General features: G+C 35.2%; 1 long non-coding RNA gene across 1 annotated transcript; it reads right to left on the reverse strand.

Annotated features, from left to right (window-relative positions):
- Positions 1-64: 64 nt before the first annotated feature.
- LOC146731999 (uncharacterized) lies at positions 65-12,041 on the reverse strand. The gene is made up of 3 exons (XR_014927094.1): positions 11,969-12,041; positions 11,192-11,281; positions 65-108 (listed from the first exon to the last, which is right to left on the reverse strand). It is a non-coding gene; the product is annotated as an uncharacterized LOC146731999 (long non-coding RNA).
- Positions 12,042-18,117: the final 6,076 nt, after the last annotated feature.

The raw sequence follows: 18,117 nt of genomic DNA on the forward strand, positions 1-18,117 counted from the left end.
AACCTTAAACTGATAAGTTCCTGTATCATTTTCATTCTCAATGAAATATTTGTCAATGTGAGGTTCAATATCCGACATCTTCACAGAATTCTTTCAATTCGTTGTTATCTGTTGAAAAAAGCAATTACAAAAGTTACTTATTAATTATTTCATTTGTACATTTGCAACATCTGGAGTTGACGAAGAACGTTTTTCTTCAACTATTGGCCAAGTGCAGGTATTAGCCCCACATTAACAATCTCAGCTGCTAGAGCCTCTGTCCACACAGTTCGTCAATCTGGAAATTGTTGGTTTGAATTAAGAGTGTTGCTGCTCAAAAAAATGTCCAATTTTAAATAGTGCGAGGAAAGTTGTACTCTCCACTTGGATCATGTGAGAACAACCTTGTTTTGAAAACAGTACTTTCCTAGTAAATAGGCATTGTTGAGAACATAGAAAATAGTAAATGGGAACTGTTTGGAACAAGGAAAGAGTAATTTTCTAGTTAACAGTCAGTCCAAGTCGACCCATACACTTCAACAAATTGACAAAGCCATAATGATAATTCCTTTTTATGGCACAAACTGAGCACATCTCGCTGCTATACACTCCATGTTCTTCAGTATGTTTGTTCGTTTCTTGCATGCATAGTACCAAGATGATTCCATTTTAGTAAATTTCACCAAAACTGTGGGTATATATCTGTTATAACACTCCTTGCCTTGTTGCATTGTCATGCCTTTTATTTTTGTAACCAACACTTTTTCTCAGAATCGTTCAATTTCTTTGTTTATAAACTGTCTAATTTACTTATCAACAAGTCATTGTTAATGACACAGTCCCCGTCCAAAATTTTGTGATCTGACATATCAATTTGATGCTGATAAAGTTATTGAGATTAGATTGAAACCATTAATAGAAGATGGATTTGTAAAAAATTATGATTTAGTGCTTTTTCACAAGTGCTGGGCAGTCATATTGAGTCAAATTACAAAAATAATGTTCATGTTGATGTATCTATTGGTATACTGTCTTTGTACAAAATTTAAACAGAAATGTTCATTGCATTCATGGGAAAGGAGGCATGGGTTTCATGAAAAACAAAATGACCACCAGTCAGCCATATTAGTTTTAATCACAGAAAAAATATGACATGCAACTATAACCGAATATGTATGGTCATCATACCAACTTTGATCCAAATTGGCATAGTCATCTCTGAGAAACAGCTCCGGGCATGCAAAAATTACGATTTAGCACTTTTACCTGAAAATTGGACATTGGCCGGCCATATTGAATCGAATCACAAAAATAATGTTGGTGCACATGTATCCCTTAGTATGCTATCTTTGTACAAATCTAAAGAGAAACGTTCATTGCATTCAAGAGAAAGTAGTATGGGTACCATGAAAAACAAGATGGCCGCCAGTCGACCATATTTGTTCGAATCATGGAAAAAATATGACGTGCACCTATAACTCAATATGTATGATCACCATACCAGCTTTGATCCAAATCGGCCCAGTCATCTCTGAGAAACAGCTCCGGATATGTAAAAATGACAATTCAGCGCTTTAACATGTAAATTGGGTGTCGGCCAGCCATATTGAATTGAATCACAAAAATAATGTTGGTGCATATGTATCTCTTAGTATACTATCTTTGTACTAAATTTAAACAGAAACGTTCATGGCATTCAAGAGAAAGTAGTATGGGTACCGTGAAAAACAAAATGGCCGTCAGTCGGCCATATTTTTTTGAATCACGAAAAAAGTATGACAAGCACCTATAACCAAATATGTATGATCATCATACCAAGTTTGATCCAAATCGGCCATGATATGTAAAAATGACGATTTAGCGCTTTTACATGTAAATTGGTGTCGGCCAGCCATATTGAAGTGAATCACAAAAATCATCTTGGTATACTATCTTTGTACAAAATTATGTATGGTCTTCATGTAAAGTTTGAATATAGCTCCAGACGTACGAACGAACGGACGGAACGAACCCAAATTATAAGTCCCTGTTTTCGGACTTTGGGGATTCTACTATAAAATTGTGAATTCTACTATAAAAACTAGTAAAACTTGCCAAATTCATGGTTTAACATAGTACACATACCTGATGATTTACGGAAATAAATTGTATTGTTTTGATTAAAAATCCATGGTGTTGTGAGCCTTTGAATTTTACTAAAAACAATGTGATTTACTTATTTCTTTAAATCTCAGAATCATACGTTCACTATCTGTAAACACACACATTTTTGTGGTGATTCTAACACATGCATACAGATTGATCAGTAGCTTTCATTTCAATTCTAATATTTAATGGTGATTGGCTCAGGGTTCAGTCTATACCCATAATGTACCCACATACCTTCACATAACATAGCAATTTTGACTACCTAAAATAAGGCGCTTGCTGATTGGATAATTGGATAACTATTTCATTAATATTAATTAGAACTAACGATGTCGCACTATAGTTTCTGGATTGGTAAATTTAAATTCAAACATCCATTTTGATTTATAAAAAGTATATAACGACCACAGTTTTATGTCTTTTACCATAATAAAAACCAAAACTACTTGTGTTTATGAATTCTCTAATTTGTAACATTTTATCTTATATGAAATCAGTTTGCCCACACCCTGAAATGTGCATGTAATATAGACTGATCACAAAATAAAAATACATTTTTCTTATTTCTGAATATATAATATGATGATGAAGGCAATACATAACCGGTAACATTCCACAGAGAATTTAGTATTGGACGGAGAAATTATGGTTAAAGAGCAGTGGTCGTTGTTCAGCACCACGTTAGATATGGGGTTCATAACAACGCATACAACATTGTGTAAAATACATGAAATTCGAAACATGCACCACACTTTAAGATTCAGCATAATTTGGGATTTGAAACAATGAAAAAAATAATAATTATTTACCAGACTGTGTAATATTCAAAATGGCAATGCATAGCAAACACTGGACCTCTAATGTGTGCAAATGCCGTTGTTACTCCAAGTACCATGGTCCACCTTGCACCAAAGATTAAAGGGCAAATTAAACAAATAATGTATTTTCTGATTAAAATCTGATGCATTGTACGGCATGTATTTTATATATTTATTTTACTTTTACTATTCTTTTTTAATTATTTTATATGTTATTTTTTATGCTTTTGCTATGTACTTGTGATTCGGTATATATTTTTAACATACATCTGAACCAATGCCTATGTAACGAGATTTCAACAAGACCTCCTCTGACTGGTTTAGTCAATTAATCACGTACCTCCTATAGTGAACCTGATAATATCACCGGGCAGAGTCAGGTCACAAACACGCTCAAATAAAATGGCGGATTATACCAATGTTAGTGATGAAAATGAAATGGAAAAACATTGTCAAATTCAATGAAAGTCTTCTATGATTTTTATGTTTATATTGGTTCCAGCTTAGGTTGTTATTTTGCATTGTTATTCCAGGAGTGACGATTATTTTTCAAACGGTTCGACCAAACACCATATTTTTTTCCAGTCACTTGCCATAGAGACGTGCGATGGGTGATGTTTTGTTGACGATTGTGCCATGTCAACATGGTATTGAAGCTGTAGCTGTAAATATTCATCAAAATGTATGCATATTTTGTACAATAACTCTTTATTAAAGTATTTGAGCTGATTTGGACTGAAATATAATATTTGTTATTTGGAACACATTGCAATTGATCAGGAAATATTTTTTTGCTCCAATATTTTGTGAGGATGCCGTGCGGCGGTGACCGTTATACAATGTTTACAGTGTTCTAATCATTATGATTTACTTATTTTTTGTTTCCATTCTAGATAATTATGCTCAGTGTTCGGTGTAAAGTGATGACTGAATAAACAAACCTTGGCTGGCAAAGATGTATCAGGAAGTGTACACATTTGTTGGAAATGAAAAAAAAAAAATTCAAGAAGGAATCTTTCAACAGAATGTATTTTGTTTCATTACCGATTATGTCTTGTTGGGAGTAACATCCGGTCCACGGCTAATGCATTGTTTGAACACATACAACTGTCCCACAACCGGTATGCTCAGCTTTACAGCCGCTTTCTACAGAGGTATCATTTAAATCATTTCTCTTTGTCTTGGGGTTTACCTGATCTATGACAAACTTTTCTATTGCATCCATTTTGGGTCGGTATTTTAGCCATTGTTATTAGCGAGTATGACATTGTCACCCTATAATCATCGTTGTCGTGACAACTACAGACAGTATTAGACCAGATCTTGTCCCTGTCATACGTCACAACGCTAAACTACACCACTAAACTAACTAAACTACACTAAGTTAATAAATGAATTCACATGTAAAAATTCTTGACAGGAAAATAATATCGTCAATATTCAAGAAAGAAACGGAATTTTTGTGAAGAGCGTATCCAACAGCGGTATTTACATAGCCATCTTTAAAAGTGACCTGACACGTAGGTCACTGAACACCTAATTGCTATGACACAATATCTAATTGGTGGTTGGAATAAAAGATCTATAGAATTGTGAACAAATATTCACCTAACTGTGAAATTTATCACAGTGACTTTGAAATACCTGTTTTTACTGCAAAAGATGCCCATCGTGTGATAATAATAATTACTCTAATAAAATCATATCCATTTTCTATTATGCTACATGTATTTATGGAATGAGTCATTGTGCACATGAACGGCAAAGATGGTTTTAAAGAACACTTAGTTAGTTTTTCATGTTGACGTAGCATTGCAAGAAGAAACCGATTGCAGCAGCACATAAATATGTGGACAGACAATGTTCTGCATTCATTTTACTCATTACTACAGTATCCAAGCATATTTATTTAGATTTACCCTTTTGTTAGGTACAAATCTCAGCATATGTTTTGGTCCTGTTTTCAACCGTTGCTTTCACTGGTTGTGGTTGCCAGGCGTTGAAAATGCCTGGGTGTTCGCACCCGAGAATTCCTGATTCCCAAATTGATAGCGTGTGCATCGTTATCGCTTGCCTGACATCAACAAATCAGAAGGATAAATTTTTAATGTTCCAATCATACAGAGTCATATGACACCACTTGTCTGTATTCCTAACTCGCAGCATAAAAAATCACCTCAAATAAAAGGACCATCATCTTTCAACTAACTCGTATAAGCCTCTGAAAATTTTCAACTTTATCTTTCTGTCCTACCCTCACCCGTTGCATGGATGGTTACGCATGCGCAAACTGAATTACATCGTGTCTGCCAGTAATTCTGACATGTGCTGATACTAAATACAAACAAATTAAAAAAGGGTGTGTTTATGGAGTCATGTAGCTGTGGGTGCATAGCTTTTTTGTGTGTCAGTCTTTAGTTTTAGCGATGGTATTTTAGTCCTTTCTGATACATTAAATTTGCTATTTTCAGACATTCGGATTTTTATCTACACAGAAGAGCTATGGTTCCTCCCATAGACTTATGTAACACAAACATGGAATGGTATTGCAAATAAAAGTGTAGGTAGATTCAATGCAGATAATCTTCCCTCATACGATAAATCACTCAACCCAGTTACACAGCGAGTGAATCTTCTTTGGACATTTTCCACAGTTCTCTCATCTTGCTTTCTAAGGTGGTACCATACGCTATCATCATAATCAAGGTGGGGCCTCACCAATGCCTTGTACAATTTAGTAAATGATAGTTGTGTTCACGTTACACGAAGTACGGGCTAAGATTTAAGCCAATTTAGGCTTATCTAGCATATTTGCATTTTGGCTAGACCCAATTGCGTCCACGCACAGGGAGGGCCAGTCGTTAGTACGGGCTAAGGGGCGGCATCAGTCGGTGACCTTTGGCAAGCTGCTATATACGAACGAAAAATGGATGACACACGCGAGGTTCTATTTCTGCTGCTGACATGTGCGACGTGCACAGGAACGCGAGAGAAGATGGACCCAATTTATGTGGATGCACAGAAACAGTATACAACGGCGTAACAGAATACAGAGTTTTATTAATGCATGTCGTAGACAGCAAACCAAATTTATTTTGTCTACGATTGGAGCTGCTGTGTGCTCTAGAGGGCGCTTAGCGTTTGCACACACTTCGTTAGCCCTTGCTAAGGGTCTAGACCGCGTCTTAAATTTGGATCAGATTTGGCCCGTACTTAGCATTCCTTAGCCCTTGCTAAGCGTTCACGCACGTTTGCTTAGCACGGGCTAAGGAATTTGACCTCTTAGCCCGTGCTAAGGAGCTGTGCATGAATGCAATTAATGATTGGTCCAAATGCCTAAAGCAACGATTGATAAGACCACACATTCTATTAGCACTATTCACAACTTTAGCAATATGTTTACTAAATTTAAGATTGTTCTGGAATACAATACCAAGATCCTTTTCTTCATTAACCATATCGATAGGGAACACTACACCTTCTTTGCTATACATACTATAACTATAATCATCAAAGTCCTTCTTGGCAAACTGCATCACCTTACACTTTTTAACATGAAATTCTAATAACCATTTTCTTGACCACTCACAAAGACTGAAAATATCATTCTGAAGTTCTATTTGATCCAGGTGACAAAAAATACACTTGTACAACTTTGTGTCATCTGCAAAGAGTTTACACACTGAATTAACCACATCTGACAGATCATTAATAAAAAGTACAAAAACAAGTGGCCCCAGAACACTACCTTGCAGTTATGCTACTCACTACAGGTAACCAACCAGAGAATGATCTCAAAAAGTCCTCAATCTATCTAAGAAGTGATCCACCAAATCCATATGCTTCCAAATTATGTATTAGTCTTTTATGGGGAACAGTATCAAAAGCTTTTTGAAAATCTAAATAAATCACATCCACTTGTCATCCCTGTACATAGCATACTAGTAAGTCTAATCCTCCAAAACTGTTAGAAGCTGGAGAATAGTACCACGTTTCCCCCTAAATCCAAACGGACAATCAGTTAGTAAGTTATTTACTTTCATATGACTCGTATTTTTTTTTATTTTTTTTTTATTTTTTTTAGGATAAAAAGGGTCTTACAGAAAGAAATTAAATCAAAGTTAAACTGTAAATAGCTCCCGTGTGATCAGAGCATGTATTATAAAGGTATAGGCTTTGCCTAATAAGTTAATGTAATTGCATGTCAATCCATCAATAAAATTGATCAAGATGTCTGAGAATCTATGACATACTGTATATGGAAACACATGATTTTGATATGGGCATTTTGAAAAACATGCAAGGACACTATACTTGTAAACAAAGGGCACTAATGAGGCACTCTATGAATGAGGTATTTCTAGAGGTCGGGGTTTGTCTCGTCTGCAGTTGAATAATTTTTGCTTTGATTTTCTTATGGTTTTTTTTCCCAATGCGACTTAATTTCACTTGTTTTTTTTAATTCTTGGTAATTAGTGTCATCAGCGATGGAGTAATAAAAACCGCAATTAACCTCAGTGCAGCAAATTGGGATAGATCTTCCTGACGCAATGGGCAAATTTCGCTATTTTCGCTGACAAGTAAAATCTGCTAAATTAAACCTACGTGAACATGTAAAGTAACAACAGATTGTTTCCTTGACAGATTCTTGAAATTAAAATATCAAAATAGTACAACTAAAAAGTCTGTACAACATACAATGTACCTAGAACAGATAAATAAAAACATCATAGTTTAATGTTCATCCGGACTTTGAGCCCTTGAAAGTAAGAGATCCAGCCCTTACATACGCCAACGATTGAAATTTGTTTAATTGCTATCAAATTATCACTCAAAAAAAATATTTCATTTGTGAGACGTGCTTTTGATACAAACTGAAGATCGCGATCGACCCTACACAAAACTACCGTCATTTTGTCTTCCTTGTCATCGTTTGGCAAAAACAAAAAACTTGCATATTTACTATTTGTTTAATGAGTGCATTTTTGTTTAAAAATATCAAACAAGAATAAACAATAAGTAAAATAGGAATCAACTGCTTCGTTTTATTTGAGTAAGATGGAAACCATACGAAAACAAATGTGAAACATTACTGTCTGCTCGAGGAGAAGACACTGGGAGTCGTGTGCAAAGAGATTGTTTACAAATTAGATTACATTGGAAGTGCTTTCAGTCACGTTGTGTAGCTCCAATGCGTAAAATAGAAAATTTATATCTTGAATAAAACTGACAAACTTCCTTGCTGTTGCTGTCGGGTGTCTACCTTATACATGGATTAAGTGTAGACGCAGGGATTCAGCTTTCCTTTTCTCTGCTGGTGGCGTCGCAATAGCGGTGAAGGTCAGTACTGGGTTGAACCGACAACCATGGCCACAATATTTTGAATGATCATAAATAATTTTTGAACCCAATAGTAGTGATCACTATGACCTGATGAGAACACTGCAGAATCGGGGGCGAAACAAAAGTTATGCGGCTATTGTCTAAGCGACGCAGGCCCGAGGAGAACACTGTACATGTAATCAGCACATTTACGAATCAAGATTGGCAGAAAGTTGTACGTCACCTGTCTTCGATTTTGTCTATTGATGAATATGATGCACAAAGTGAAATTGAACTTGCGTTCATGAAAATCGGAAAGGGTACTGCCTTTTCGTCAAACTGAAAAAATGGCCGTATCACTCTTGTAACTGCACATGCATACTCCCAATACTCACATACATTTTACGTTTTTAGTCGCTGTATCTGCTCAAATAACATCCATCATGATATAATAAATCATTATATACTAAAATTCCCAAATTTGCAGACCTTCCAATGAAATATTACCAGTTTTTTTTTGCGACAGAAAACGTTATTGCAATATGCAAATTAGGCTACCGGTACTCACCCGAGTCAAATATTTGTTAAGAAACTTTAAAGACTCTAAGTTATAAATTAACAAGCCATGCATGGCACAGTCCCCGTTAGTTATCAAATTTAAGATAAATAGTTTTGTTTATAGTAATATGGCTGGAATATAATCATGTCAGGAATATGATTTTTTAACATTAAAATTGACATTTGTATCTGATCGTCAAACAAGTACTTGTCCATATTGAGAGATATTGCTCTGGAACAGCATTCAAAATCAGCCATTTTGAATACATGTATATATATAACGTGATGTATAACGAATATATAAAATTTGAATATAATCAGTCAAAGCATTTCAGAGATATGGCTCTAGAAGCCCAATCATTAAAACAAAATGGCCGCCAGTCAGCCATTTTGAATCCAATCTGAAAAATAAAATGACGTGCATCAGGAACCCGTAATGTCTAATGTATGTACCAAGTTTGAACGAAATCCATCTATAAATGCCAGAAATGCTTGATATTTGATGATTTTTTAGCACAAAAATTACCACCATTCGGCCATTTTGAATAGGATCGTCAAACCAATATATCCGTTTATCTATGACATGATGTATAATGAATATTTAAAATTTGAATATAATCAGTCAAAACAAGTCTGAGATATTGGTCTAGAAGCCCATTCATTAAAACAAATATGCCAATACGCATGGAATTACACCAAAATCTAATCAGCGCATCTACTCATTATATATTAGCTGTGTGCCAAATTTCATTTGAATTGAAATTGTAGATCTTGAGTTATCAGTGGAACAAATTTTAGTCACAGAGTCACAGACACCGGTACCACATAAGCTCCGTTTCACGGGAGCTAAAAACTACAATCTAAAAAGGAAAACAAAAAATAAAAACTTTTCTAAAAATATAATACAAATCAAAAACAATAAAGACAATTTGCAGCCAATGGTGAATACAGAATATAGAATGAACACAAAATGTAGCCTAATACACTGATAGTTGTTTCTGTTTTGTTCCATAGCTGTTTTTTAAGAAGACAGCTAAGGCTGGTGCTAGAGTATGGTTTCCCATAATCAAAATGAATTTATTCTGACTATTTTCTTTATCATAATTTGGAACTTTATTTTGTGCAGTCAGGAATAATTTGTCCCTATGGTGACTGTAAGCTGGACATTTCATTATAAAATGTTGCTCATCCTCAATTATATTTTGGCTGCACATACCACATGTTCTTTTATCCAGTGGCATATTATTATGTCTGCCTTTCTCAATTTTAAGGTCATGGTTGTTTGTCCTGAATTTTGCAATTAACCTTCTAAGACCATGGTTCTGCATATTAATTAGGTAATTTTCTTAAATCTTGTTTGAAAAGTCTGTATGTTCTTAGTTTGTTTTTAGCCAAGGTTTGTTTTCTATTATCATTATGCATGTCTAAGATCCATTGGTTCTCAAATGATTTGTTTATTTTTTTATGAATAAAGTCTAAATTTTTCTTATTTATTATTTCACTTGAGTTTACAATGGTAATAACATCAATATCTTGCATGAGGGTTTCTACACTTGTAAACCATTTACTTTTTACATTCTTATTTACTAAGTAGGCTTCTCTTAATAATGTGTTATCAGAGTTTGTTACCCGGTTGAAATACTTAAGTCGTTGTTTCTTGGTAAAACAGTCAATGGGGTACCTTCCTAGCTCACCATAAACAGCCATTTTTGGTGTGAATTTGGAGAGACCAAGAATGAACCGACAAAATGAAAGATGGACATCCTCAATTGCAGACTTAGTTGTGCTTTCATCACCCCAAACATCACTACCATATACAATAATTGGTCTTATCAGTTTGTCAAATAAAGATAGTTGGAGGGGTATGTTTAGTGAGTTGTCATAACCGAGTTTGCATTTCAAAGCAAAGAGAGCTTTCATCCCTTTATTTTTTAAATTATTGATACCCTCTTTATGTTTGCCATTAGCACTTATAGTTATACCCAGATAATTAATTTGCTTAACTATGGCAATTTCTTTTTCAGCGAAGAAGAATATATTATTGCTCAGGGCTCTGTGTGATTTATTTAATACAATAACCTTTGTTTTCTCCATATTAACAGCCAGGCGCCATTTTGACGTATATATTTTTAAGTTGTCTAAACAGTTTTGTAGCCCCCTAGCAGATTTAGATAAAATGACAACATCATCTGCATATAGGAGACAACTTACTTTTAAATTATCAAGAACGGGGGAGTCACAGCTGATCAGCTGATCTCAAAGTTTTTCTAAGAGTTTAAAATTCACAGACGTTAAACTCACAGGTGAGTAGTTTCCAGGATCAGACCTATCACCCTTCTTGAAAATACAAGTAACATTAGCCTTACCGTGCACTTGGAACAGTACCTTCGCCAACAGATTTTCGGAAGATAACAAATAAGGGTTCATAGATGACATTTGCCACCTCTTTAAGAAATCTAGAATGAAAATTATCAGGTCCAGATGACTTGGATATGTAGTGTATATGACATCACATTAGCATATCAATGACGTCTAATTCTATATATGGAGATGTTCATTTGAATAAATTGTTTTTTCCTACCACTAGACTTAGCAATTGGGATCACACATTTAATGCAATTGTTCATATTTTCATCAAACAAATCCCATCCATCAATGATATCCAGGGTCTCCAGTCAACACTTCCAAGTATAACTCTAGCTTCATTATATCTACCCCGGTAAAAATTATAATGAACAGAATTATTCTTATTCACGAGACAAGAATACTTCAATTCAGACATTACAGAAACATGATCACTTAATGGGATTACCATATATAATATTCTCAACATTATGCTCATTATCTAATAACAACAAGTCCAGTAACCTGAGAGTCTGCCCATCCATATAACGGGTAGGTTTTGTTGGTGGGTGCATGGTCATACCATGCAAGGTACTAACCTTAGTACCTTCCATGCATGGAGGTAGTGAGTCATCGCGTATTCTTTTTAAAGTCAACAATGCTCGAGCGTCCAAAATAAAATTATACCATAAGTTGTACAACAATGGCCGTCTGTACCTGGCAGTGGCATGCATGATGTACGATCAAAATTATACAATATTATTACATAACGCCTTATAAATACTTTACATGTAATTTACCTGCAAACAACTGGACATGTCGCTCTATTTCGGTGATCATTGCCAAATCAATCTAATGTCTTCCACCAACAAGCATAAGGGAATTTCCCGATCTAAAAATAGAACCCACCACTGAGGGCGGCATTTTAAATTGAAAAAAAGATATTCTTGAACCTGTAACAATAATTACCCCTGCCACCCTTTCCCCGCCGAATCCCCCATCTCCGCGAGTGTTTTAAATATCGTTTTCTAAGGCGGGTTCTGTTACGAGCTCAGAGGATTCACGCAAGCGGCGTTTCGAGTAAAATACCATTGTAATCGTACTCAATGGCAGGCTGTCGTCAATCAAACTATGTTAAATGTAAATACGCAATAAAAGTAATTATTATTACGTTAGAATAGAATAGAATAATGCTTTATTAATACCGTAAAGAAAGAGTTAACATTTCTTTTTAGGTTTTCAGATTAATAAAGTAAATAATAAAATTACATGAAATGTAAAAATTGATTTAAAAACGAACTCAAAATTGATGAACGACAAAAATACTACACACAATTATTAATAATATAAGAAATATTAAAATACTGTGATATGTAAGTATCACTGTATGCAGCACAGAATATGTATAAGATATAAAAGAACATGACAAAATAAAAGAATTAGTCTTGTTTATATTTAACTAAATATTTGCAGAGAGTGATGAGATGGTTTGTATTTGGTGACTGTAGTACAAGTTTAAATTGTTCTTTTTTGTTTAAGTTTTGGTAATCACTGTTAATTTCTTTAAGGATATTATATATGTCATCTCTGTGTTCTGTGTACTGTTTACATTCTAGTAAATGCGTAGCAAATAAAAAAGTATTTTCAATAAAAGTATTACTGTAACAACCTACATATAAAAATACTTAATAATACCCTTCTTGAATATACTAAATCTCACAAAACTATCATTATTAGAGCGCGATTTAAAAAAAGTTCAGCATATGCAGACAGTATGCATTAAATTATCGCAGTCTTATCGCACATGAACACAGACTGAACATTTAATAGAATTGAAATTTGAACAACTGAGTTAGAGTCAGCACTTTTGTATTAAAACACAAAGATCGGCAACCTAACTGTGCAAATAGAAAGGTTTGCACAATTCTATATATTCTATATTTTGTAAATTTTCACTGACGTAGTAAACTGAAAAACGTAGTTCTTCTAGCACAAATCTGATTTCCATGAAACAACCTGATAACAGTATCTAATACGCATGTGCACTGGTTGTTTAACAACCACTGCGCATGCGTATTAGTGGTTTTGATTCACGTGTCTTGCATACTCAACAATGGTTTATCATAATCCGATTTGGTCTACAGTATGGAGTATATGAAAACATTTGTTTTCGTCTACACTACGTTCTTAACTGTTTACTATGAATGGTCCATTTAGTAATGTGTTTTAAAATTGTATCAGTAGTTTTGGGATGAAATATTTTGGGATGAAACCTTTAACTTTATACCTACCTGGTTCGATAGAAATAGCTAATTTAGATGTGTGCCTTGATAAACCTAGTAGGTACCGAGTACCGACAGACACTGAGATGTACATACTCAATGCTTGGTTTCATATCCTAACTCATCACCCCAAATATCGATACCGTAGATGATTGTTTTTCGATTAGTTTATTAAAAAGTGATAGTGTTAACTGAATGTTCAGTTTTCTACCATGGCAATTTAGTTAAATGTGTTGACAATGATAACGGTGTTATAACATGACTTCATGTAAAGGCCTTCATACCAAATGCTTTCCAGATGTTCATGAAACATGCATGGATTTTATTAGTAAACTCACTGCAGCTGTTGCTGACATATAATGTAAAGCAAGTAAATATTACCGAATAAACGGCATTTTAAATACTATCATGTCAAATCAAATAAGTAATTAAACATGTATTGCGTGCGTGGCTAGAACAATCGCCTATTCGCCTCGGTTCATGTCATGGCAAGTTTTCCCCTCGGCCACCGAACTTACTGCGTGAAGAGAGCGTGAAAGCCGTCCACGCCGACCCACGCCACGCAGCGTAGCTCCAGACATTGGGGCAAAGGCCCTCAGATGGTGAAAGTCAAAAGTAATGGCGCTGCACAGTGAAAAGTTCTGAGAAATAATAGATTTTATTAGTTTTTTTAATTTTAGATGTTGGAGTGTTTTTAGAATTTATGTTGTCACGATGGTACAGATATTTACTTAAACATTATCTTTAATATATAAAGAGGTTTGTACAACATTGTTGTCTAAAACCATAGAGGGAGGGTATATGCTAAAACCAAAATGCTGTTTTGATAAGTCGTTTCTAGTAAATATGATATCAGCCGATATCATGATGATATCATATTTGTCTTATGACTAGAATGGGTTTCGTCCTAAACGCTCACGTGAGTCACAGTTACTATTAACTGTCCGTGACTGGACGCCACCACGTGACAATTCATAAGAAGTGTACGGTTTCCGACACCGTATCTCATAATAATCTTATAAATAAATTGCATTGTTACGAGATAAGAGGTGGAAATAATAATTGGATTTCATTTTTTTTTTTATCAGACAATAAAGGTTTACAATCAATGAAACTGTTTCTGGATGGGTGGACGCATTATTATGCGTACCACAAGGGACAATTACAGACCGATACTATTTTATATCTTACACTAATGATATTGCTAAGAACATCGGTTTATATAATAAGCTTTACGAAGCTGACTGCATTTTATACAGGGTGATTTCTAATGATTAGATAGTTGGTTGATATGCAGTATCCGTTCGTTGATATCGTTAGTAAGCTCACGCACGCGCACTATCATTTTTATTATTTCGTCGATTATTTCCATTTTTGGCGCCAAAACAACGCTTTTTATCACATAGTAAATCGTACCCAGTTCATCAAGATGCGGTATGCCAAAACATTACATGAACATGCTAAAAAAGTTATCCATATTTTTTTTCTGTAATATTCGATCACGCGAAAACAAACCTAGCGAATCAGAATATCCAATGTAAGACCGTTATAACAAATTTTCAGAAATCAATCATTGGTTCGACGATTTTTAAAGTGGGGGAGTCGTCACCTGCGCATGCGTCAGATGGCCATAGCGTGTCATTGTAAACAGACGTCTACCCATGAGCCTTTGCGTTTTAGCGTGTGTTGTTATCGTCGCTTGGGACTCAATTCCCGCACGTGCGCGCGTGCGCAGGTGACGACAAATCTCACAAATGTAAATATTCTACTAATAGTGTCAGCTCAGAATTCCAAGGTTTAAAAATCGTTCTGAAAAAAAAAATAGTAAAAAATTAAACACGACGAAGGTTGTATCTCGAAAACACGCGCATTGATTGGGTGTCAAACTAGCCTGACAAGTTGGCGTAGGTGGCGCCCTGGACTGCTGCGATCCCCACCAACTGGATCACTGGATCGCAGCAGTCCAGGGCGCCACCTACGCCAACTTGTCAGGCTAGTGTCAAACATAATCGGTTGTATTATATTTGCAGTTGCATTTCTTGTTTGAATTCGACAATATGGCTGAGAATAGAGACGGCTTTATTTCTAGAATCAGTATTTAAACCCAATCTATCGGGACAGAAATAGCTTGTTTTATATTAGCATCCTGCGAAGACAAAGCATTGTTATAGAAAAAGATTTGGTAAATCTTAGAATTTATAGAAAAACAAAACTAGTTGATTCTTGTTTTTTTTTATTTGCCAATCATGGTATTATTCGATACATATTGTAAATACACATGTCACATATATACATGTAATATATTTAAAGCGCGGTGGTCGTCGCGCAGCGCGTGTTCGAATTTCATGTAAATAAACAATGTATTTTACATGCGTTGTATACGTCGCTATGAGTCCCATATCGAACAGGACGCGGCGCGACGACTACAGCCCTTTAACGTAATGGAAGTAGCTCACGCAATAGAGAAACTATAACGTATGTATTCTTCATGATCAAGCCGTTGGGGGCGGTGTTCGGACAAACTGCATTACTGACACAAAACATGGGAATCAGGAGGAATGACTCAGTTGTTTTCATCACAGTCCCGCGGTCCCACTATCACATTGTTTTCATGTACAACGCAACATGTATTTAAATTATGTCGAAAATTGGGTCTGAACACGTTGGTGTTCTCTAACTTATGGCTCAGTGTGTACGTCACGGTGGTGGAAAGGCCCAATGTTGCGTTAGGGGTCAAGCAGATGATATCATGAGGGTGGTTGGAAGAAGCCCGTGCATTTTTTTCAGTGTCTTATCAGTAGATTTTTCTTTTTCTTGAATGTGCCAACAGTTTTTTCCTGCAAATCCTTGCAGGCATTTTGCTCCCCCTCAGTGTCTAGCTTGCACATACTATTTTTTTTAAAAAATCTTCCAGCCCACGAGATTTAAAATTGCCAACCCCTTAATAACACACGCGCATTTTGCATACTCTGTATGTATTCGCACAATGAGGCAATATAGGATTGTTTTTCGTTTTTTCCCACTGAATATTATATAACAGTCTTATGTTCATACAATAACTTGAAACGGGATTCCCACTAGAAAAAAGTTACGCCGACGTCTAGTAAAGGAACAAGACAAACGCGATAATAATATTTCTTTTCTGTATGGCATCTTTCCGATAATATATACGTTGCTATAGCTACACGGCTAATCATGTATGGAGAATTCCGTTTTACAAATATAAGTTTCAAATATAAATTGTAGGTGATGTGAGGAAGGGCAGGTGGTAGCAAATTTAAAGCCTATCTGACAAGTGCCGCCGGTGTAAGTTGCGCCCGGTAATTAAAAGCATATCAATCCCATAGTTTTGTGACGTAAATGCGCCTAATGCCAGTGGCACTGATGATTGTTTCGGTTGGCCATACATCTGCCGTCTGTGTACTTTAAGTTTTTAATCGAGCACTAATGTTTAACAATTCTTGATCATGTGAAATATCAAAATAACATACCATACATATAATATAACAGCCTAGACTCAGCGCTTTTAAATTCGACGAACTTACATCGCAAGTACCTGATTTTAAATAAGATACACATAAATAATTTTGGCTGTGGCACTCAAATTCAACCAGGAGGCCACCACACCCGTTGCGAATAGTCGCCGGCGTTTTTCCCTTCAAAGGGATTTAAAGCGGGAGAGTCGTCACCTGCGCATGCACGGGATTTGAGTTCCAAACGACGATAACAGCACACGCTAAGGCTCATGGGTAGACGTTGGTTTGTAAACAATGACACGCTATGGCGTAGGTGACGACTCCCCCGCTTTAAACTTTACTGCCATTTACGCAGGTGTAACTTGTTCACATCTGTTTTAACCCGGTGAAAGTATTAGTAATAGTTTAACTAATACGCCTGTGCTGATATCTCTTTATAGCGAGAGATCTTCATAGAAATTATCTTTCATTCATAATCACACAACGCCATCAATCTCATGAAACTAACCTGAATGTCCCTCTTACGATGTTGAAAGAGGGTCGGCAAGGGGTATTTTCGTAAGCTGTAATCAATTCTTTTTTATTTTCGTGATAATGTAATTTGAATAAATAAAACAACGTAAATTTGTAGACATGGACAAGGTGTAAAAAGATCTTATTTTTTTGTAAGCGTATAAAGCATTTTCCACATTAGAATGTCGTAATTCGTACGCAATTTCCAATTTTGATTCTTAAACACAAATTATCAAGTATATTATAAAAATGTAATTAGTAATTTGCTTTATCTGTAAAATGTAAAAAAAAATATTTGTTATTGTAATTTGAACTTTCCTTTTTATTTCCCGTAAAAACGTAAAATGCATTATTTTATTTCCTGTAACCTATACCAGCTAACCCCACCTCTTGACATGTGCGGATATTTTAGCGCATTTTGCAGTGACAATATTCTTTTCAAAATCGGTCTATGATTAATCGTTTTAGTATTATTCATCATTATTTGGACATTTGCTGACTGTCACGGGCATGCAGTAATAATAATAATAATAATAATAATAATAATAATAATAATAATAATAATAATAATAATGTCATTTTTTAAAAAGAAAAATAGCTGTAGACATAAACACCATCGACTCGTTTGTCACCCCATCCCACTAAGTAAATGTTGAGATATTGAGATATTCCCTGTTC

Source organism: Saccoglossus kowalevskii, chromosome 18 (assembly GCF_978046115.1).
Source record: "Saccoglossus kowalevskii chromosome 18, keSacKowa6.1, whole genome shotgun sequence".
Taxonomy (NCBI): Eukaryota; Metazoa; Hemichordata; class Enteropneusta; family Harrimaniidae; genus Saccoglossus; species Saccoglossus kowalevskii.